The following is a 22,830-nucleotide window of genomic DNA, read 5'->3' as shown; positions in this document are numbered from 1 at the left end:
TAGGTCTAACGCAAAGCCCTTGATATCTGTGAGGATCTTTCCACTGAGTGCATTAAGCCTTAAATCAATCCCATTGGAGAAAGGTGTATGCCTTTGCTTTACACACTTATGCCTAGTCATAGTTTCCTAAATGCGGCCTTTTCTTTTGAAAATATGTCAGAAGGCTGGCTTGGGAGGTGGAGGTTTGTCTGCATGCCATTCTCTTATAGACAAAGCCAGGAAAATCCTGAATGAGCTCCAGGAAGAGAGAAATTTGCCAAGACACTAGCTGAAGCAGGAGGTTCCAATTTGTTTGGACACTATGTAATATGTGCATGAGAGCTTCTGAGGGAGCAGGAAAAAGCAAACAAAGCACCAGATACTCTAGGATGCATGAATGTAATGTTTACTTTTATCTATTTGAACATTTTGGCTCCATTAAACTATGAAACAGATCCTTTCAAACAGAATACTGACTATGCTGGTGGTGATACACAGTCATCAGGTCAGGGTGGTGTCACATTTAGGGTATTTTCACAACCTGCTTGCAAGAAGAGAAGGCAGATTCATTTATACACCAAACAAGGAAAACAACCAGCCTGGAGCTAATTGTGATAAGTAGCTACGGCTGGATAATTCAGAGATGGGTAATTCCAGCTTAATTTTCAGGGTGAATTTTGCCTACAGTAGAGACCATGGAAGTAACATGGATGCAGTGCTCTGGGCAGGTAGGGCAGGTGAAGGAGGGACAGGAATATATTGACTTCTGAGGCTGGCCCATCTAAAAAGACTTTTCTTCTATACTCAAAATAAAGCACTATTAATGGGTTATTAATCTCTCTTAAAATGGGTGTTCTGGATGTGTGAGGAGTACCACTTTGTAGCCCATCACTTCTCTCTGTAGAGGGAATTTTGACATCTTGCTTAGATTTAGCAGATGAGTTTCAAACAACCAAAGCTAGCCTTCGAGACAGATTCTATTTGAATATAACAAGGTATAATTAACTTGCTGTTTTCTCTCTATTGTTTTTGTATTTCCCTGGAATCATCCTCTGTGGTCTAATAAATGTGGGTATTAGAAGTATTTCTATGAATGACAAGGATAATAATGCCTCCAAAAAGTTAGATTTTATTTGTGCTGGACCCTCTGAAAACTAAGCTTCTGCTGTGAAGAACTTTCAAAGAAAGTAGTATGGCTAAACATGTCTAGTGAGTCCTGTTTGTCAGGGATGTACTGCTTCAGTGGGGCAGCAGGAAAGGAAGGGGTGAGGAGGGTGGGCTGACCATGTAGGTAGGGAATTAACTTTATCTACATATGGAAAGCTATAGTTGCAGAGCAGTAAAATATTGTGGCTGATCACTACAGACTTCATAATATTGGGTAATCTGGAAATATTATCTCTGCATGACTCTTACTGAATCTTCAAAACACCCTGTCAACAGTCTTGACACCTACAGATAATGAAGACTATGGGAAGGGGTTATTTCCAGTGCCTGCTGCAATGAAGCCCTGTTTTGTCCAGTATATCCCTATGTTACTGTAACAATGCATTTAAAACCCTGTGTCTGTAAATGATGTGTATCTAAAGGTATATGTAACAATGGATTAAAAGCACCCTTTGGGAGGCTCACTTTTCACCTTAGAAGAAAAACTGTCAGGCACTTTAAGTCACACAAAACCTTGTGGATAATGGAAATTGAGAGCAGTGGATGTTGTTTATCTTGACTTCAATAAGGTGTTCGACACTGTCTCACATAATATCCTTACAGAGAAGCTAAGGAAGTGTGGGTTAGATGAGAGGACAGTGAGGTAGATAAAAAACTGGCTGAACGGCAGAGCTCAGAGGGTTGTGATCAATGGGACAGAGTCGGAATGGCGGCCTGTCACTAGTGGTGTTCCCCAGGGGTCTGTGCTGGGTCCAGTCCTGTTCAACATATTCATCAGTGACCTGGATGATGGGACAGAGTGTAACCTCAGCAAGTCTGCAGATGATACCAAGCTGGGAGGAGTGGCTGGTACACCAGAAGGCTGTGCTGCCATCCAGCAAGACCTGGACAGGCTGGAGAGCTGGGCCCAGGGGAACCTCATGAAATTCAACAAGAGCAAGTGCAAGGTCCTGCCCCTGGGGAGGAACAACCCCATGAACCGGTACAGGTTGGGGGTTCATCTGCTGGAAAGCAGCTCTGCTGAGAAGGACCTGGGAGTGCTGGTGGGCAGCAAGGTGACCCTGAGCCAGCAATGTGCCCTGGTGGCCAAGAAGGCCAACGGTATCCTGGGGTGCATTAAAAGGAGGGTGCCAGCAGGTCAAGAGAGGTTTTCCTCCACTTTTACTCTGCCCTAGTGAGGCCACACCTGGAGTACAGTTCTGGGCCCCTCAGTTCACGAAAGGCAGAGAATTGCTTGAGCAAGTCCAGCGGAGAGCTACGAAGATGATCAGGGGGCTGGAGTCTCCCTTAGGAGGAAAGGCTGAGAGACCTGGGTTTGTTCAGCCTGGAGAAGAGAAGACTGAGCAGGGATCTTATCAATGCTTATAAATATCTGAAGGGTGGGTGTCAAGAGGATGATGGTGGACTCTTTTCACTGGTGCCCAACAACAGGACAAAGGGCAATGGGCACAAGTTGGAACTCAGGAAGTTCCACCTAAACATGAGAAAAGCTTTCTTTCGCATGAGGGTGGCAGAGCAGTGGCACAGGCTGCCCAGGGAGGTTGTGGAGTCTCCCTCAGTGGAGACATTCAAAACCCACCTGGACGCGGTCCTGTGCCCCCTGCTCTGGCTGTGCCTGCTCAAGCAGGGGGGTTGGACAAGATGATCTGCAGAGGTCCCTTCCAACCCCTACTGCTCTGTGATTCTGTGATTCAGTGAAATATTCTGGAAGAAGTAGAATTAGGTAAGAAGTTATGTGAATGTCATTATAGCCAGGGCCAAGCATGAAGCAGAGTGTCTGACAAAAGCTGTGCCTGTACCACATTGTTTGGTACAGAAGAATCTTGTTTCTTCTTGCTCCTCCTGGCCTACCCAGCCAACTCTGTTGCTTCTCACTGAGTATATTCTGTCTCTGTGTAAGAGGATGTCATGATCTGTCCACCCAACTCAAGCCAGCTAATTGCTTATAATCAAAAGGAGTTCTTTTAGCTCCAAGGATAGATGTTTGTGCTTTAGGTCATACTATGTAGATTCGAGAGCAATTGGTTTATGGGAAAACAATTTAGATCCCAGAGGAAGACAGAAGAAGAGATCAATGAGTAAGAATTTATAGAATCATAAAATGTCCTGAGTTGGAAAGGACCCTCAAGGATCACTAGTGACCGGTCACCAGCCCAATGTGACCCCATTTTCTATAACCCTTTGAGCCCGACCCATCAGCCAATTGCTCACTCACTGCATTAGGTGTTTATCCAGCTGTATGATGGACACTTTGTCCAGGAGGAGACTGTAAGGGGCAGTATCAAAAGCTTTACTGAAATCCAAAAAAGATCACATTGAGTGGCTTCCCTTGGTCAGCTAGGTGGGTGACTTTGTCATAGAAGAAAATCAGATTGTTAGGCAGGACTTTCCCCTCCTGAACACGTGCTGGCTGGGACCAATGACTGGGTTGTCTTTCAGCTGTTTTTCAATAACTCCCAGAATAATCTCCATAATTTTACCAGACACAGAAGTGAGACTGACAGGCCTATAGTTACCGGGGTCATCCCTGTAGCCCTTCCCGAAGATTGGGACAAATTTTGCCAGCTTCCAGTCAGCTGGGACCTCTCCAGATTCCCAAGAGCACTGTAAGTTTAAGACTTACAAACTGCGTAGGAACAAGGGAAAATGGGAGCATAAAACAGAAACTAAATTATGCCTGGGACATAAGGAAGGGAAGAAAGGGTAAGTGAATATATGAGTAGGAAATGGAACTTGTATAGAAAGCCTGAATGGTGTCATATAGTGATAATTAAGTAAAATGCCTTAAAAATGAGCATAGCCCAGAGATTATTCAGTTAGACAAGTAAGCAAAAGGCCGACACAGTGATCCAGGTCAGGAAGCTGTGATGAGATCTGAGCAGAGATGACAAGAATCTAAGCCAATTCAGTCAAACCACCAAAACCTCTTGGAGACTGAGTTGAATATGTAATAAGCTCCAAACCTCAAGTTTTTCCTTTTGCTTCCAAAGTAAGATTTGGCAATTCTAAACAGGAAAGCATTTATTTTCTTGACTACCCCAACCAGGGAAAAGTAAAAATGTGGAGGCCAGAGTGGGGGGTTGTTGAAGGAGAGTTAGTCAGTATTAAAACAGAGAATAATTTGGTAAAAACTGTGAACAGAAAGGGTCAAAATTAGAAACCTGTATGGGAACCCAGGCAGTAACAGGCCACTAAATTATGAATGGAGAGAGAGAGAGGCAAATGCTATGTTAAAGGAACTGAACTTCCTGTGCTTTTAAGTTGTGGTCATAGCAAAATCTGGACTTACTAAATAAGTTGCGTTTGCCTTGTAGGGTTCCACAACATAAATAAAATGACACATGTAACATGCCACTCTGAAATGTGAAATTATTGTAGAATGAGAATTTGAACAATGAGAAACAGCTTCCACTTCCACTTGAAATTTCCTGTGTAAAAAGGCCACAAGATTTGCTTTACCTTTGCCTTCTTTAATAGTTACATGAAATAGGCCACAGTCATAATCAAAGTTTCTTGTTTCGTAAACTTCAGCAGCTTCACATATGTAAAATTTGTAAAGTAGGGTGAAGGAAGAATTTTACAATAAGATTTTTATTTACAGAAATACCAATACCATCACTTAGAGGACCAAAAGAATTTTCCCCTGATGACATCAAAGAAGTGGATCTTCAAAGATAAAGGGAATTCCTATATGTAGTAAAACTGAATAAATCCCAGTTCTTAGCTGGTATGGTTCAATACAGCTATGCTAATTTAAAGCAGTAAGAAACTGGCCATTAATTTCTCTCTCCCTTTGCAACTTTCTGTTCTGTAAGAATTACAGAAAAGTACATTACAGTTGAAATATACATAAACCCCTACTGAAGTATGCATTTTATGACATTTGACTAAGCCTGTGGAAGTCCCACCTTGTAATATAATAAAAACTACTGCTTGTTCTGCATTTGCCTTCCATAAATCTCAAACCACCTTTCTGGAGGGCAGTATCATTGCCTTTTGACAGATGGTGAGACTAAGGAGCAATAAAATAAAGCAATATACCCAAGATCACCCCCAAAACCACCACCTTCTACTGCTTTTCCAGTTCAGAAATTGTGTCAGAAAAAATACAGGGGCAAGGCTGTAGGGGTATTCTGACGACCTTTCCGTCTGCAGAGTTATTAAGTCTTTCTGCAACTTTGTAGTGGAGGTGATATGTGCAAGTTTGGACTGAGAGAAAAGGCTCTGCTGCTCTATACATACTAGACCCATCCTGTTATTCTGGATTTCAGCCACTTTCACAGAAAAGAAATATGTTTAACAGAGGCTACTGAAGGAGGCGGAGGATTAGATACATGAGTCCTAAAACATACTAACCTGCTTTGTATACTTTTTGACTCTTAAATCTGAGCTTTGGGTTTCTTGATGCAATCGGTTTGTGGCGAGAGCACAGCAACCCAAGTTTATCAGCACGTTTAAGAAGCACAGTAATAAGTCACTACAGAAATATTTATTACCTACTGGTAACCACTGGTAATTGCTGAAAAAACAACCCGAAAGACATGTCTATGCTCTTGCTGGAACAACTCACCATGATGTAATTCCCTAAGCACCTCCACTAGGAGACAGTAGTAAAAGCTTATGAACATGTTCCCCCTGTTAACATTCCTTCCTTCTCTCTTTAATATAGCTGAAAAAAATAGCAGTGTGCACCCATAAATTCTCTACGAAACAAAATCATTTTCTTCAAGTGGGCACAACTACGCAGAAGGACATCATAGAAAGTCCTGTAATGTTTAAATGTACTGTAACTTTTTCACATTCTGTTGTCAAGGAGTTTAATTCACAAATGCTTTTTTCATTTAGTGTTTAAAGGAATTAATACAGAAATGGACCCTGTTCTGCAAGTGCTGTGATTGTCAAGCTGACAGAAAAGCTTCTGATGGAATAATGCTAAGCCTCTGCTTTGGGTAATATTCACCCAATATTTGGGAAAGCTCTGAACAACTTAATACATCTTTTGCAGCAGTAAGAAATGGCTAAAACTTAAGCTGAGGTTTTGTGAGATGCTGGGAGCTCACCACTGCCAAAAGGGAAGCCCCACTGCCGCGATCCCACAGCCCCCCTCTCCCGCCCTGTTCGGGAGAGGGGGAGCAATAGCACCTTATGGTTTCAGCACTGTCAAACTATCAAATTGGCCAAGATTTGGGCAAAATTGCAGCCACAGAACCTGGTCTGTTGCCTCCCACAGGCAAGCTGTTGTCCTAACAGGGCAAGAAGGCTTTAATTACCATCCCTCCTCCCCCCCCTCCTCTCACAGCACACTTAGCAATTCCCAACTCATCTGGCTAGTTTCAAACCCATATTTACACCAACTGGTTAGTTTTTTTCTATTAGCTCACAAGCCATTTAAACCATCTGGTTTTCCTCCAGCATGTCTTAGACCCCTGACCCCAACGATCTCTATATTTGAAGTTCGTCCATGTCTGAAGTAACTGTTTTTAGAGGTGACAATCCCAATTATCCCTTGCTGGTGCAGGCATGGTCCCAGATCATGCAATGTGGTTACATGATGCCTGTGCATCTTCTCCCCTCCACCACCTCCTACTGCATTTGAGTCAGGACTATACAATACCTGCTATACACAATGCAGTGTTAGTGAGTATTCACATTTTGTAACCACACACACACAAAAAAAATCTTACGTTCTGGTGAAATTTATTTCTCCTACGCTATTTATCTAAGTACAAAAGTATGATCTTTTTTCCAGGAACAGTCTCGCAATAGGGACCGACTGGGTTTGATTTCTGGGGATTCTAAAATTCCTATGTGACACCATCTCAAGCCCTCACCCAGAAACCAGGGAAAATAAATTGCCCTGTCTGGGTGTTCAGATTAAGAAATACTTCCTCATTTAAAAACCATAAGTTTGCATAAAGGAAGTTAAATGAATAGAGTTTAATCTGGAGGGGATACCCTCTAAAACATTATCTTGGGAAACCTAGATAATTAACAGAAAGTGAGACTGCAGTCCCCGAGGTCCAGCCCTGGCCCTGAACTCTTCCTACTGCAGCAAGGGGCAGTCAAGGTATGGGCACTATCCTTCCCCCTCCAGTTACATCCAGTTCACACAACTCATTATCCAGGCTCAAAAAACAATTTGAGGGCAGTTTAAATCTCCTGGCCCAAGTCAGAGACACTCAGTTTGTAGTAGTGTGTGGGCTGTATGGAATCCTCAAAGACAGGTTATTGCATCATAGGCAGCTTGGGAGCAGGCAGCGGGTGGGAGGAGTTGTTCTGGCAATGCAGCAGTCTGTTCTCCAACATCCCATTTTTCCTCCCTTACAAATTTCTTCATCCTTCTCCCTACAGATTCAGTGCTTCTGAAAAAAACCACGCAGATTTTCTGGACATAAATGCACTCATTCAGTGTATCACCTGCAATTCTGGTACTGCTAGATGGAGCTTGATCTAGTGCACAGAGGCAGCAGAGATGTAGATGTGTCATGTAGCCATCTCCACCACTGGTTTCAGGGACTGACCATCAAGCCTAGAAGGTTGGCATCACCTTCTTAAGGGTTGTGTACTTTCTGTGAGCTTTTCTATCCATCTCCAATAAAATGACTAGCCTTCTCTTGCCAGAGAGGATGTGTCAATGAAATCCCTACGTTGAGAACTGCTTCACCATTCCACAGCCAACTCACTGAGCCTCTTCCAGTTGTCACCTCATCTCCTCTTACCTTCCCATTACAGCCACAGTACTGCCAGCAGTCTGTTGCCAGAGCATCAGTCCCCCTTGCAATACCAGCCATCCAATGGGCCAGTTCTTACAATTTCTTGAGATTTTTGAGAGAGAAATCAGAGATGTACTATGGGAAATATTGACTGATTTTTATTTTTTTTTTAACAAGACATTCCATTCATTTGGTTTGTTGAGATGCAGGCTATTACCTGAATCATTTCACTAAAGGGAGGTTATGGAACCAAGTTCTAAAAATAGTCCGTTCATTTTATTTTTTTTTCTGTCTGTATTTTCCTGAAGAAGGCTTTTTTTACATCCTGTAACTCAGGTAAATCTCAGTATAATTATATGTGAAGGAAAAGCTCTTTTTTAGCCCAGGAGCTTTCTTTTGCTGAAAATCAAAGGTTTTTTTGCCAAAAAGAAAAAAGTGAGAATATTTCCATACAAGGTCACAGTTACCTAAATAAATCACAGCCAGCTTCACGCTCCAGACTCTATTTATATTTTGAGCCAGGGAACATCTGTTTAGTAGTGGGTGGTCATGTAACAGTTTCATAGACAAGAGAGCCACCCTAACACTCTTGGAGATGTCAGGAAGGGATTTATCCTGAAGTCAGTGAGTTGTAGAGGTGTAAATGGAAGGAGAATCAGCCCTACCATTCTGGAAGGTTGTCTTCTCAGAAACCAAATACAACTAAATGTCAGGTCCTACATGGCAAAAGACAGATTTCCCAGAAAAATGATAATTTAAGAAATAAAGGACATGCCAGAACCACATGGCAGTTCCTCAATAATAGCTGCAGTAACTTCTGCATAAATAGATGAGAAAGACTCAAGATATGTCAAGGTCTTTGCAAGGTAGCAGAGTGCTGTCTCCCAGTGACTCCCTATGGTGGGATGAATGGCGCAGAGAGGCACAGATCTTGCTAGTTTTTACCTGGAATTTACAGAGGTCGGTCACCTTAGTAAAGAATTAGCACAGAAAATGAAAACTGGATCATTTTAGGTGTGAAGCTAGCTGAGAGCACAGACTTTATTAGAGATAAATAGTATTATTCTCCCCAGTCCACAGGCTGCTGCCACTTGTAAACCCATTTGACTTCACTGATTATGGAGGGACCCTTTCACGAGTATATCTCTCTCTGGCCTAAAGTCAGTCTTTTGTGCACACACCCTGACCCTTTCCACAGCATCCAAGGAACCGAGAACATAATCCTCAGCACCCAGAGTGCTGAGGGAGATGCCACAGGAAAAGTAAAGAGGTCATCACTGAATGCCTCCTGTGTATTTGAGGTGCCTCACTTACGTGTCGGATTATGTATCTTCTTTCATTTAGATTTTTTCCCTAAAAGTGTATGTCCACTGATTTCATTTTAGAAAGTCAGAGAAGGCAGGATGTGGGGCACAAATGTTGCCTGTAACAGAGCTGCCTTTCACTTTAAAATATTTCTTTTAAAACCATCTTCTAGAATATAGATATCCCAATCCTTGGTTTTGTCCTTACTCTTCCTGAAGGGATCAAATCCAGCTCTGCCTCCTGTCAAAGACAGTTTGTGTATTTTTCATTAAACTGTCTTCGAATAAACAGTCTGTCGTAAATAGAAGAAGAAACATTTTCCAACTCTGTTGCCTCAGGTGAATGTCTCAGCTACTAGGCTAAACAGCGCAGCTCTCCCATGCTAAATATGAGCCAGGGAATCCTTTCCTATCTCACGAAATGTTCAGGCATTGAAAGCATCTAATTCCAGAAAACCTGTTGCTATTAGCTGGAGAGTAGGGTTGTGCATTAGAATCCATTTGGTTCTCTTTGAACATTGGAAGTATATTTTGTACAAGGCTATTCCATCAGCAGTCTGACAAAAATCTTCTAGATTGAAGGTGTACACCTTGCTTTCTAAGAATCCCAAAAATGTAGGCATAAAAAGGACAACAAACTGTTCCATCTTGTGAGGCCTGAGACATTCTGCTACTGCCAGCCTCAGAATTTAAGACTTTTGATGAACTTGAAATTTAGATTTCTTCTAACTTTAGATATAGCTAACTCTTGCTTCATTTCTTTTGTGAGGCCAAGAAACTTCATTAAGAGTGTGCCAACAATCTAGTTTCTTTAACTGGGGGACCTATGAAAAATACATTCTTGTGAAACTCCTGTTGTGCTAAAACTATTCTAGGACATGGAAAAAAAGGAACTTTGCTATAAAAAGAAAAATATTTCCCCATTTTTTATGTTTCCTTTGCTGTTTCAGTTACCTGGATATGAATGGGCCTTATTGAAAAATTAATAACAAGAGCTTACATGGGAAATATCCATAGGATTTTGTATATAAACCATTCTTGTCTAAAGGGCCTGATAAAACAGCTGGTAGATATTAAGGACCAGCATTCCCTATACAGAATAAATAAGTACTATAGTATCCTACAATGGTATCCTAGAATACTGTAGTAGTATTGTTTTGGGCTGCATGATGGTAATCTCATTTCTTATAAAACATCATAACTATAGTCATCAATACTAATTTAAACTGGTTGTGGATCAGACACACAGAGTGGGGGATTTACCTTAGTTAACTCAAATCTGAAATGTCATGATAACCCATAGGAACAGGATGTGATTCGCTCGACCTCTTTTAGATACATACATAGGCTCAGCCTAGCTGCCTTCTAGCAGTGCCTGTTTCTCACCATCATCACAAAGACATCCCAGGGTGATCAGATGCAGGCATCTGAGCTGTGGTGTCTTTCACTGTTAGTGGAAAAAAACTGCAGTAGAGATTCACTGGGGGAATTGTATCAGACTTGTAATTTCTGAATAGATGTCCAGCAAAAAGTGGGTAAGCATTATTTAAGTTCCACTTAAACCTCAAAGTAGACAGCCGGTGCACACATGAGCTCGCACATGGGAGCTCTGCACTCAAGATCATTTCAGTACTGTACAAGTAGCCCTTCTCTCCTGGCTGCGTAGGAGATTAACGTGTACTGTTACAAACCATTGTTGTGATAACAGGGATTCTCTGACCATCTGCCGTAGCCAAGTTTCAATAACCTGGGAGAGGCAGCATGACAAAATCACCCCTGACATATAGTGGTGTGGTTATACTGGGGCTGATTTTGGCTGTTTGCATGTCAGACTGAAGTTTATAATAAGGATACCTTGTTCACATCTCTGATAATCTGCTTCAACCATTCTCAGAAATAACCGCTAACGGCAGATTCACTCCTACCGCTCAGCTTCTCTTTTTCTTTTAAACTGAACCAGACCTGACAGACAATGTAAAACCCTCAAAGCAACTCTAATCCATTTCCAGAAGATGCCTCAGACTGTACGGTAGCCCAGGATTCTGTTTTGAATAAACTCATGCTCATGTTCTTTCCAACTGAGTATTTCTAATATAAGTGCCTGCAAGGAGGAGGGGAGAGAGGTTCATTAATAATCATGATGGTTTCAGTATTGCATAACTCAGTCAATTTGATCATCCGTTGTGCTTTATCAGGTTTGTTTTATTGCAGTTTGCTTGTGTCTGTGCAGTTCCCATTTTGGGGAGCTTTAGTTCCTGGGAGCTTTCATGCTATCCCCACTTCTAGCACTGTAAAACGATGGCCTGCTGTTTTAATCACGCCTCTCTTTTTCCAGTGTTGTTTGCGCCCTGGTACAACCCATCTGCCTTGAATCTAGTGCTCCACTGGGGCTGCACACATCTGCCAGCCAGACTACCTTCATACACAATTACTCAATCCACCGTAAGGCTCTTTAATAGGAAACAAGTGTGACAACGGCAAGCCCTTTTTTCTCTCTCTCTCCCTCTCTCTTTCCCTCACTCCCCCTCTCTCTTTTTATTTTTTTCTTTAAACCACATACTCAAACCACCCTAATAGAGATGAAGCTTGATAGATCCACCCAGGTGTAGGTGAAATGGTAGAGCCTCAAGCGTAATAGATGCCGTGCTCTTGTGCTGAAGTTCAGTACAGTGTCCTGAAGGGTTGTCTAGCAGCAGTGAGATGGGTTGCTCTTTGCACAGTTAAAAAGTCAATGAGCTTCCTCCAGCTTACATGTATGACTAATATAGACAGCAACCTGGATCTAGGTGAGCGCTGCAGAACTGGCTTTTCTCTTCAGTGCACGGACAAAGCACAGCACACAGTAAGTGGAAAATTTGCATTTACTTATTTTACTTGGGAATTAATTAACTGTGTTTACTTTTGAGGGAATCCTCTAAAGGCTCTTGCAGAAATGAAGCAGAATAATGTTTGCATGTGGATCCCCTGTGTATTTCTTCCTGTTTCATTTTATACTGTGCCCTTGTCCTGCCACTTCAGTCTGATTGCTCAGCCCATACAGCTGGTCTGAAGCAGCTTTCTTATCTAAAACTGAGCTATATAATGATACCAGTAACACATAGGTCCATTTCTCTATTAAGATATGTGTCTGTACAGTATCCGGTTACTGAGCAGAACTAAGGTTCAATCATTTTATTATAAAATTCATAGATGAAAATCCTTGAATGAAGAAAGTAAAATACTTTAAGACTCCTCTTTTTTTTTTTTTTTTTTGTTGGGGGGGGGGAGTAGAATAAAGGAGGGAAAGGAGGAAGCAAGAATTAGAAACATTAGGCATTAAAAAATAAAAGTAATTTAATCTGAAAAAAAAAGATGCATTATTTTGTTTACCAAATCATTGATTCAAACATACTGAGAATGTTGCCAAATTATAAACTAACAAACTGTATCAACTACAGTGATAGTAGAGCTTGAAACAAAAAAAAAAGAAGGTCGCTTGTCTAAAATGCAAGAGGCATATTAGAACCAGATGTATAGAATCTCAACTTTGACTCCTCAGTCTTTCATGCTTGGTTTAAAGCAGCCTTAAAATTGCCTTTACTTTGCATTTACAACTTCGGATTCGCTGTTAAACTGCGCTTGAACTTGAAGTCAAGATTTGATCTTAGCAGACACATATTCTTTGAGCCTCCTACCAGAGTTTTACTTTGCTATTGGGAGTCTGTTTACTACTGTACCATATATACTGCAGCACATTAACAAGCTTGCTGTGATGGACTTTCAGGTGGAATGTCAGCCAATGTAAAAGAATGTGTCCATTGCGTATACAAAATGTTCTGTCTGAAAAATAAACACATGCAGTACAAAAAGAATCTGCCAGCTTCTCAAGTAGATGATGACATGTTGTAAGAATGCATACCAGAAGTATGTCTGAATTTATATTCTGGAGGATCCAATGAGACGACACTTCTCACTTTAGGCTTAATTTATTCCGAACTATTACTCAGGTTGGTGGCTGTTGTCAACACTGGAAGTGGAACAAATGAGTCTGCACAGTTATGCCTATAAAATGCTTTCAGTAGTCTTCCTTTCTGCAGAAGAGTTATTTTCTTTGCTCTTGGACAGACAAGTATATATGGTCCTTTTAATTAGCCATGGCTTTAGGCTGCTACAGTTATCCTTTGTGCATGATAGCAGTTAGCCTTACTCTGCTGCTGAAAAACATCCAGTCTGTTAACAGTAAGCTTCTAAATATGGCAATTTGAAAGAGATGAAGTTGGAAGTTTAGGAAGGTAAAACAACCGTCTCAGAAAAAATATTTAGACCTGTAGTTGCTGGCATCAGACAGCGGTCAACGTCTACCCCCTACAGGGGGAGAATCTAATTTCATTGTGTCTCCCCTAGTGCATGAACACTGTAGTAGTTCAGTTCATCCACTTGAGTAGTGCAGTTATTCTCTGGCTCCAACAACTGCCCCTTAATGGCAAGGTCAGACTGTGATTAATAGAAAGTAATTTTCAAAGAACTGGATCACTAATAAATAACATAACTAATAAATAGCAATAGGCATTTTCTCTCTCTTAAATTTAACCCAATGAAAAATGACTTTTAGACTTTAAAAGCTATAATCAGCAGTGCTTTTCTTTCACAGTTGTAAAATGTGCAAGTGTGAATTCACAAGATATTCCTGCTTACCTTATGTCAGTATGTATGCATCCTGAATACAACTTCGCAACATTCATACATAATAATACTCTGTAAAAATTGTCATAGATATGACAGTATAGCTATGAGGTCATGGTACAACAAAACACAAGTGAGGTGATAGTGTTATGGGGCACATTCTCCCTATCAAACTCACATCAAGTAGTCTGCCAGTACGTCGATCAAAACAAATTACTCTGTTTTTTCCAGTCTAACAAATTCTGAGTGGTACTTTACCCTTTGCTTTCAGTGCAACTTATTGCTCTGTAAGGCATTTAGGGATAGGAACAAAAAAGGATGAAGATGCTATCAACTAGTAAGTTTCTGTTTAGATAAAACAACCTGACAAAAACTTTCCCAGTTTGCTAGCCATTTTAATTCAAGAAAGCTAAAGAAGTATCATGTGTTTTGATCATGCATACTGTGTAACTATTTGCTTTTAATTTATTTTCTTAAATTCATACATTATGTATTTGCCTGTAGTATCATCTACTATTCTGTATTGCATTTTTGCAATAGAATAACTTTTAAATATTTTAAATAAGCATCATGTGAAACCTTTTCTTCCCATTTGCTTATTATGACTGTGAGTTTTGACTGTGTAACCACTTAATCTACTTTTTTTTCTCTCTTTCACCATCTTTCTGATATACACAGACACATATACACACACACGCTTACGGGAAATGTTATGTCCTATGCTTTCTCCCCACTTTGAAATGAGGTTTTGGATCCTTCAAGACCTCAGTGCTTAAAATAATTTGAAAATGAAAAATACGGCACTTCCATATCATAGAGCCTAATCCTGACCTCAGCTACAACTCAGAAGTGTAAGTGTTCTGGGTTTATGCATAAACCTGATCATCATTACCCTTACCCAAAAAAGAGCAAGTAGCAATATGTTGAGAAATAATGTTTATTTCTGATATTAATTATTAGTTAGTGATGACAGTGTACTTTACAGCAATATGCCAGTTACAGGAATTATTATACCATCTACTTTTACAATTAATTTGTGTGTGAAATAAAAATTAATAATAAAGATCAGGATGTGAAAAAACATCCAAACCTGAAAGCATAAGTTATTCACTTAAATGTTCAGACCTAAATTTGTCTTCATTAGACCTTTTGTTTAAATCACAGAATCACAGAAACACAGGTTGGAAGGGACCTCAGGCATGAATACAACCCTGGAAGGCTTAGATTATGCACAGGCATTTGAGATTTTTAGTTATACTAGTTCCATGTTCAACCAAGAGCCCAATGGCAGTTTGTCAGTTACACTTAAGATTTGTAATGGAAGCACAGCATCTAACACTTCAGTAATCTATAGTAATAAAGAATTTGTTAATTAATCAGTAGTCATTTTGAAAATACTTTGTTAATAGTCTTAATTTAACCATATTGTTTACTAAAAAAACCTCACTGAAGACATAAATATTAAGCAAGTTATTTTCTTTCTATAACTAACATTTCTACAGAAGGCTTTAATTTTACTCTCGTTTGGTAGTGTAGTGGAAGCTATAGATATTGTATGACACAGTGAATCCTGTATTATCTTCTTTGATACTATTACTCATGACTGCTAAAGATTTAATGAGTCTTAAATTGAAAAAGATGTAGAAAAAGTGCTTATAGGCATAACAATGTGTTACTGATGAGCATCAAAAGGTTACCAGGACATTAGCTAGGGTTACAGGAAAACCTCAGATCATGTGTATTCCACGAATCTGAAATATTTCCCATGAGCAATCACTGAAGAAAGTTTCTCTTCATCTGTATTATAATTCTTCATACAAAGCATCAATTCTAAGATAGTTCAGATCTTTGTTCTGATAAGGCCAACATACTACAAGTCTAGTTGGCAAGCACTGTTAGTGCTATTTACATCAAAATCACAGCAATTATTTACACCAATACAGTGCAGATTTGCAAATTTTACTTTCCTAAGTCTTAGTTACTTCTGTGAGTTTAGGTAGAAATGGTTTTCATTCTTCTTATATTAAGTAAGTATCAATGCTGATTTGATGCATGAGCTGTTACTTACGAGGGCATTTTAGGTACTGCCATGGAAACTAAGCCTTTGATCTAGAAAGCTTATGTTCATTGATAATTAGGTTTTGGTAGTGAATGTCTGACACACGCTTTTTAAATAATGTTTCATAGCAAGTAGGTCAGATTTGAAGATAAACTAATATTTTAGGAATCTGGATATAATAAAAGATTTCTCGCTGCTGTCCATATTAAAACTAAATCACCTCAAGTAAAAATTAATGTTTCTCAGAATTTCTGGTGCATTCAGACGACGATTACATTTTGCATCTTGCAGCTCTGTATCGAAATAAAAGTCTTAAAATGCTGTTCTTTTCACTTATTCAACTCAGTGGTATCATAGTAAAGAGGTGTTGATTTTTTAATTGTTGATAATTTTATTTTTAATATATGGGCTTGCGATGGTTACGTAAAGCGCTTGTATGAAATAAAGCTGTCATTCTGATTTATCATTCTGATATTCCAGTACCAGTCTGTCAAGTGGTTTTTCTCATAATTACTAGTAAGTTGGTCTTCAACAGAGGTGAGCAGCTTGGATTCTGATGGCAGTAGATACAAATATTCCGGAATAATGGAAGTAAAACTGCAGGAAGAAATTGAAAATCATGCTTTTCTAGAGCCAAGCTGCGTGTTACCCTCTTCTTCCTATGAGGCATTGGAGTGCAAATGTTATTAAAACAAAGAGCAAAAGAGTGCGTTTTAAGAGCAACATGCCTCTGTCCTTGTTCTAAAACTGTGAGTTCACTTGAAATGATTAATGGGAAAGGCTTTCTGGGTTTTTTTACTGCTTTTCTTTAAAGGGTGATAAAGATATATGAACCCCATGATATGCACAAATCCTATGCACAATGACTATGAGTTTGATTCAGTAGCTTATACTCTGGTGTAAAACCTCAGAAAACAGTGGTAAGGAAACCATGAATCAGAATAATTTATTTTTCATTATTTTTGTTTCCTTTAAATTTAAGAGTGAGAAAAAAATTCAACTAGACTAAACAATAGGATTGTTTTCTGTTTTTTTCCAAATCTTATTTTGGATTTACTATACTAAATTCAACTCAGGTGTTATCTCATTTGCTTCCTTGGACTTAACAGCAGGGCTCAATTTTTATTTTGAACTGTTTTAAAGTAACACCAGCTATGAGTTTGTTACTCTGACAACTTTGACATTAAAAACCTGAAAAATTTGAACAAACTGGCCAACAACACTGCACACAGGAAGGGTTGAGGTCAAAAATGTGTTTATTAAATTTCCAGAAGGTTGTGCTGGACTTTAAAAGCTCCATGAATGTAGACCAGTCTTTGATATATCAGCACAGCAAATTCACACGGCGCATATCACAGATGTGTGTCATACCTGTGTAATGACATTAGTGTTACCCTCAAAATTCACACTGAAGAAAATGAAAGAAACATGCATTGTACAAAGTAAGGTGATTTCTACCGTAAGTTTTTTACCTCAGAGTTTTTCTCACAGTGCAAATAGACCCTTCCATCTTGAGAACTCATATGTGGTACAGTTTTACTAAGGTTGGTTTTTAAATCATAGGCCTTGTGTATCCACACAGATATAGATTTTCTTTTCAGTGTTGTGGCAATATGAGAAAAAAACCCTATTTTTCTAAATAAAGTTTTGTAAAATCCCTGAAGAACTAGTTTATTAGTAAGCCCAAATATATGCCTGTTCCAAAGATAGTGTCTGACATATCTAATGCCTTGTTTCAAGATTTTGAGGACAAAGGGGTTTCTATAGGGACACAAAAGTCTTCCTATTCCAACCTATCATGTAATGGGGCATTCATGTCATGATCCCTGGCTTCATGCTTTAAAAATACCACTTTAGCAGCCAAAATACAGCCTTCACAATATATCACATGTATCAAAATGAAAACAAAATAATAGTTATGCTTTAGGGTCATAGAGATGCCATGTGAAGCCTTATGATTCTCCAAACCAAATAATACGGGGAATGGGTGTGAACAGGGCCTGAGGGCAATGGTTTGCAGAGCTTTTTGTTCTGCAGGGCAAAGCCTATTTCTGTTCGGCTCCATCAATAAGACAAAAAGATTTATCCCTGATAGATATTCCATTGATAAATGCACAGCTGAAAAGTGATACAGTGCTACGGTGTTGAATCATAACAAGGATAACACAGGATAACACAGGATAAGATAGGATAGGATAGGATAGGATAGGATAGGATAGGATAGGATAGGATAGGATAGGGTAGGGTAGGGTAGGGTAGGGTAGGGTAGGATAGGACAGAAGTTACACGGGTTATTCTACTTGATTCTGCTTGAAAGATAATCAAACTTCCAACGCTGTAGTGGAAAAAAACCACCCTTAATTCAACAGACATGATGTGCATTTCCCTTTGATAAAGCAGAGATGTGAGAAGGCTGTGCAGATGGCCAGGACTGCAGAGAACAGCTCTGTCAGGACTCCTTACGCATCTGCAAGGACGCAGTACACCAGCAAAGCTTGATGGTCCATGCATCAGTGCTTCCGTGTCTTCACAGGCCAAATTTCCACAAGCTGATGAGTGTATGTGTGAGGTGGCAGGGATATACCACGCACAGAAGTGTTCGTTATTTTGTTAAATTAGTTGTGGTTCTGCAGTTCATCCATTTGTCCTGTTGCAAGAAACTCCATCCAAGTGACCTTTCTTGGAAGCCGTTTTAGCAGACTGAGAAAAAAGATTTAATGACATGTCAAGTGAGCTACTCTGTTATCACGGCAATGGCTCCCTTCACACCAGGTTTAAGCACATTAACAGGGTATTGTGGGAAAGCAGACACAGCTGATGCCCATGCTGTACTGGATCTGTGAAAAAACAGATAACTGCTGTCTCCAGAGAGAAAATCCTGCCAAAACTCACACTGACTTCCATAGCACTTGGATTTAGCACAGGGTTTTGATTTAGCACCTTTACAAAGAGTTAAATGTATTTATACTTGCATTCATAAAAGAATACGTCAATCACACTTCACATTATTATATTTAAGATCTTGTAGGTTACAAATTTATTATTGTTAACATTTACCAGTATTTTCATGACCAATCACAAATTTGATGAAGGTTGACAACACACATTTGCAGCAATTAATACAATCTCACAGAAAGCATGGTTTTATGAACCTGATAATCTCAAGAGTTTTGGATTTGTTTGAGTTTTAAAATGCCAGTGGCTACTTGTCAAACTTCATTTGTAAATCAAAATTGTTTTTAAGTTCTACACCTGCAAAACAAGTGTTCAAAACTTGTAAACTTCTTTATGGGTATACTTTTTTGGCCTTCAGATATGGTGGAAAGAGTCCAAGGCAATTTTTTATGGCTGAATTATAAACACTTGAAAAATGGAGTTTGTAATGAAAATGCTGACACAGCTTTAATTATTGCAGCATGAATGATTTTATTATACACTATCCACAGTGTGTGTACATACAAAGTACACGCTCTAGTCTTCTAATATTTCATTTAAGAAAAAAGCAATTACTTAGCAGATGTACAGAGCTAAGCATAAATAGGCTAAACCAATACCTTTATGCTGTTTGAAAACCTATATGGAATGTTATTACCACATAAAAGGGTTTATACTTTAGAAGACTCAGAGGTACAGAGAACCAGCTAAAGCAATAAACTGCTCTGGTGTACTTAATTAAAAAGCTTCATGTTACTGAAGTCAATTGAAAAACAGAAGGTTTGATTCTTTAAGGTAATTTTGTCCTCTTCTGTTAAGTGCTTATCAAGTGTTAAAGAATTAAAATGCCGTCCCAGCAGTTTAAATAGAGAATAATTTTCTTTTCTTCTATTGAAGGTAATCCTTTATGCTGTCAGCCTAGACACATGTAATAAAACGGGCAATGTGGATATAATTGGGTAACATGGTTTGGTTTAATTTACCTTTAATTAAACGGAATTGTAGAAGAAGCTGGGAAATCAGTATTGAGACATTTCAGAAAATCGTTTTTTAATGTTGATCTCTTTACATAAAGCTGGAAGTCTTTGCAAAGAAAAGCAGACAGCAGTGCTAAAAAATATTTCCAGTTTATGAGCACAGAATTACAGAGTGGGTTTGACTCAGTCACATGAAAGTCCAACCTCCAGACTGGCTTTGTTAGTGAAACTGGAAAGGTTATGAAAAAGAATGGACTTATGTGAATTATGTTTCTACACTTCTTAGTTTTGTTGCTGTTGTGCATGAACTGGTTTAGAAGAGCAAGCTTTTTTTTGCCCTTTTTTTCTTTCATCCTAAAATGATCCTACAACTTCATGAAAATGCCTCTTTTTGGAAAGTTTAGGGTTTGCACTTTCCCAACAGGTGAGAGTGGAAACTATATGGCTGAATGGAGGTGCTGCTTGTTCCCTGTTTCTTGAGCCAGATCTACATTATCCTCGGCATGGTTTGTGCTGTGAGATGATACCAGCCAAGAGCAGGCAGAGAACAGCAGCGCTCAGGGCCTGGCTCCCAGGACACACTCGGGAGCCAAATGCCACAAGGTGGGTGGTTTGGACTCGCCAAGCCAGAGCCGTGTCATGGTCCGTGAATGTCCACCTGGAGAGACTGCTGACTCCCCAGACTATGTACAGTGTCCAGCACAGCATGAAGAGACTGAGCAGAAGAAAGCAATCTACTTCAACTGTAAAAATATAGGAATTATTGCTTTGTTTACATATCTGCTGTCTGTGTTTGTAATTCTGCACTGTTTTACATCTATGGCATATATATGCGATTTAGCATTCAGGTAACACAGATATAGCAAAAAAGTAAGAACAGAATTTGTCACCAGCTCAAAGGAATATGCATGTTGAGGTCCTGTCTGGTTCCAGAATGGTTTTATGGCTGGAAAGAAGTGCAGAACAGGTAGATTTTTAATTAATTGGAGGGAAGGGGGAGAACTTGGTGACAGTCAATTATAAAGCTGCTTAACCAAACTTGCGGATACAGGTTTTCATTCGCCCTGGGCTCATTCCTATTTCAGGTCCAATAGTCACAGTAGAATTAGAACACTTGATTAAAAAAAAATACAAGTTGTTACAACAGTTAGTTACAATTTCTGAATTACTGATTTTAATTTTTCTAACACCAGTTCCAACGATTCGTTTTTGTAATGTTGTTGTCCACATATTTCGGTGTCTTCCCCTCTTTTTCTTTTTTTTTTTTGTCTAAAAAATTTAGTGTTACAGACGCTTGTCCCAAATTAATTTCTGGGTATGTAGAGTTGCTTATATACTCACTAGGATGAGGTAGGAACCTCCACTGGATGATTCATTTGTAGGTTGATACTATTGCCCTCTGGACATAACTTTTTCTTTCCACTGAAAGACCAGTAGTAACTATAGAAGGACTCTGCAGCGCTCATTTCCAATCTTGAGATGCCTGTATTAAGTGCTTAATGATATACGTGATAAATCTGGATCTAAATTCAAAAGTCTTATCATATTCGCCATTTAAATCATATTCGCCATATAAAACATATTCACCATTTCATTGCTCACTCCCTGAAATGCTCTGAAAGCATGGGCACCAGAACTGGAAACAACATCCAATGGTAGATACACTAAGGAAAAAAAAACAGAAGTAATTTAATTTCAGTAACCCACATTTCTTTGCTTGGTTTTGATTGCAACCTTTTTGTTCATTTGAAGACAATGAAAGCAGTAAACCTATCAGTTATACTTATTTAAAAGGTGTGGTTTGATTGTTTTTCCTGTGACTCACATTTTACATCAACCATATAAATTAGAATCAGGTCCTGTATATGTAAAACTTCAGGTCTCAATGAGTTCATATTTCATTCAGTCCTAATCTTTTCTTTAATTAACTGTATTTTGCCCATACTACATAATGTAACATAATATTTCAGTCAATCTTCAAGCCAGTTTCATGAGTGGATATTATGTTTCTTCTGCATGATATATATTAGGTGAAATCAAATATAGTAAGATCCTATTTAGTTCACAATCAAAATTAATCTCTACCAAACAATTTAGCAATCTACTTTAACTTGTAACAAGGATGCTGAATAAATTTATAAATAATTTCTTTATTATTGTCAGAATGCTGGAATGCAAACCAGCAGTGGGGCAAATTTTCAAATACAGTATGGATTTTACACACGCTATAAAGTAGCAGAGGGGGAAGAACATGATCAGTTCAAGGGAGCAATATGTTCTCCACATAGAAAAGAAATTTCCTGCTTTTCAGACAGGTACATTTAACAGTTGTTACTATTTCACTGTGGTCACGCATTTAAAAAAATTATGGGCACAGAAAAACAGGAAAAGCTTACTTCAGAATACTTAAAAATAAGTAAAAAATTAAATACTGTGGCAGTCTAATATTTCATTTTCCAATGGTTACAGTGAATGTAGTAACAGGTCCGTAACAAGGAATCCACTCTTCTGTTCTCAGCTGTCCCGGTGCAAATCTAGAGATGTTTCTTTCCTGCAGAGGTTAACTCCAGACAGCAGCACTGTCATCAAACCCCTGGCAAGTGTACAAGCAAAAAATGAGTCAAGCCTGAAAACAAAGAAAACAGATAGAAAAAGGGGCCAATTAGTCATATCATTGATAAAATTAAATATGACACAAATAAAGCTAATTATGTCCTTCCTCTCAATTCAGATTTTATTAGTTTAGGAGCCCTTGGAGGTAGCCTAAATTATATGTATTATGTTTAGTTTGATGGGATTTTTTACCCTGTTTGCTTTATGGCCTCATGGGCTAGATCCCCAGCTGGCACAAATAAGAGTTGCTATTACCTTCAGTAGGACTGGGAGCATTTTGCATAGCAGAGGATCAGGCACCCCAGCTGGGTTTGTTGGCTGACTAACCAGATTCTTGGATAGTTTGGGGGGCTTTTTTTCCTTTCTTTTTCTTTTTTTTTTTTTTTAACATATGAAAGCATTTAGCGTTTAATCTCACAGCA

The 22,830-nt window shown here is 39.1% G+C and overlaps 1 protein-coding gene across 1 annotated transcript in view; it reads left to right on the top strand.

Annotated features, from left to right (window-relative positions):
* Positions 1-11,595: 11,595 nt before the first annotated feature.
* The window catches only part of SEMA3A (semaphorin 3A), a 339,746-nt gene continuing 328,511 nt past the window's right edge, over positions 11,596-22,830 (top strand). The window contains exon 1 of the mRNA XM_075081518.1: positions 11,596-12,005. The gene's annotated coding sequence lies outside the window, so the exon portion shown is untranslated. The remainder of the gene's footprint in view (positions 12,006-22,830) is intronic.

This window comes from Phalacrocorax aristotelis, chromosome 1, assembly GCF_949628215.1.
Source record: "Phalacrocorax aristotelis chromosome 1, bGulAri2.1, whole genome shotgun sequence".
Taxonomy (NCBI): domain Eukaryota; kingdom Metazoa; phylum Chordata; class Aves; order Suliformes; family Phalacrocoracidae; genus Phalacrocorax; species Phalacrocorax aristotelis.
This window is presented reverse-complemented; position numbering and strand designations above follow the sequence as displayed.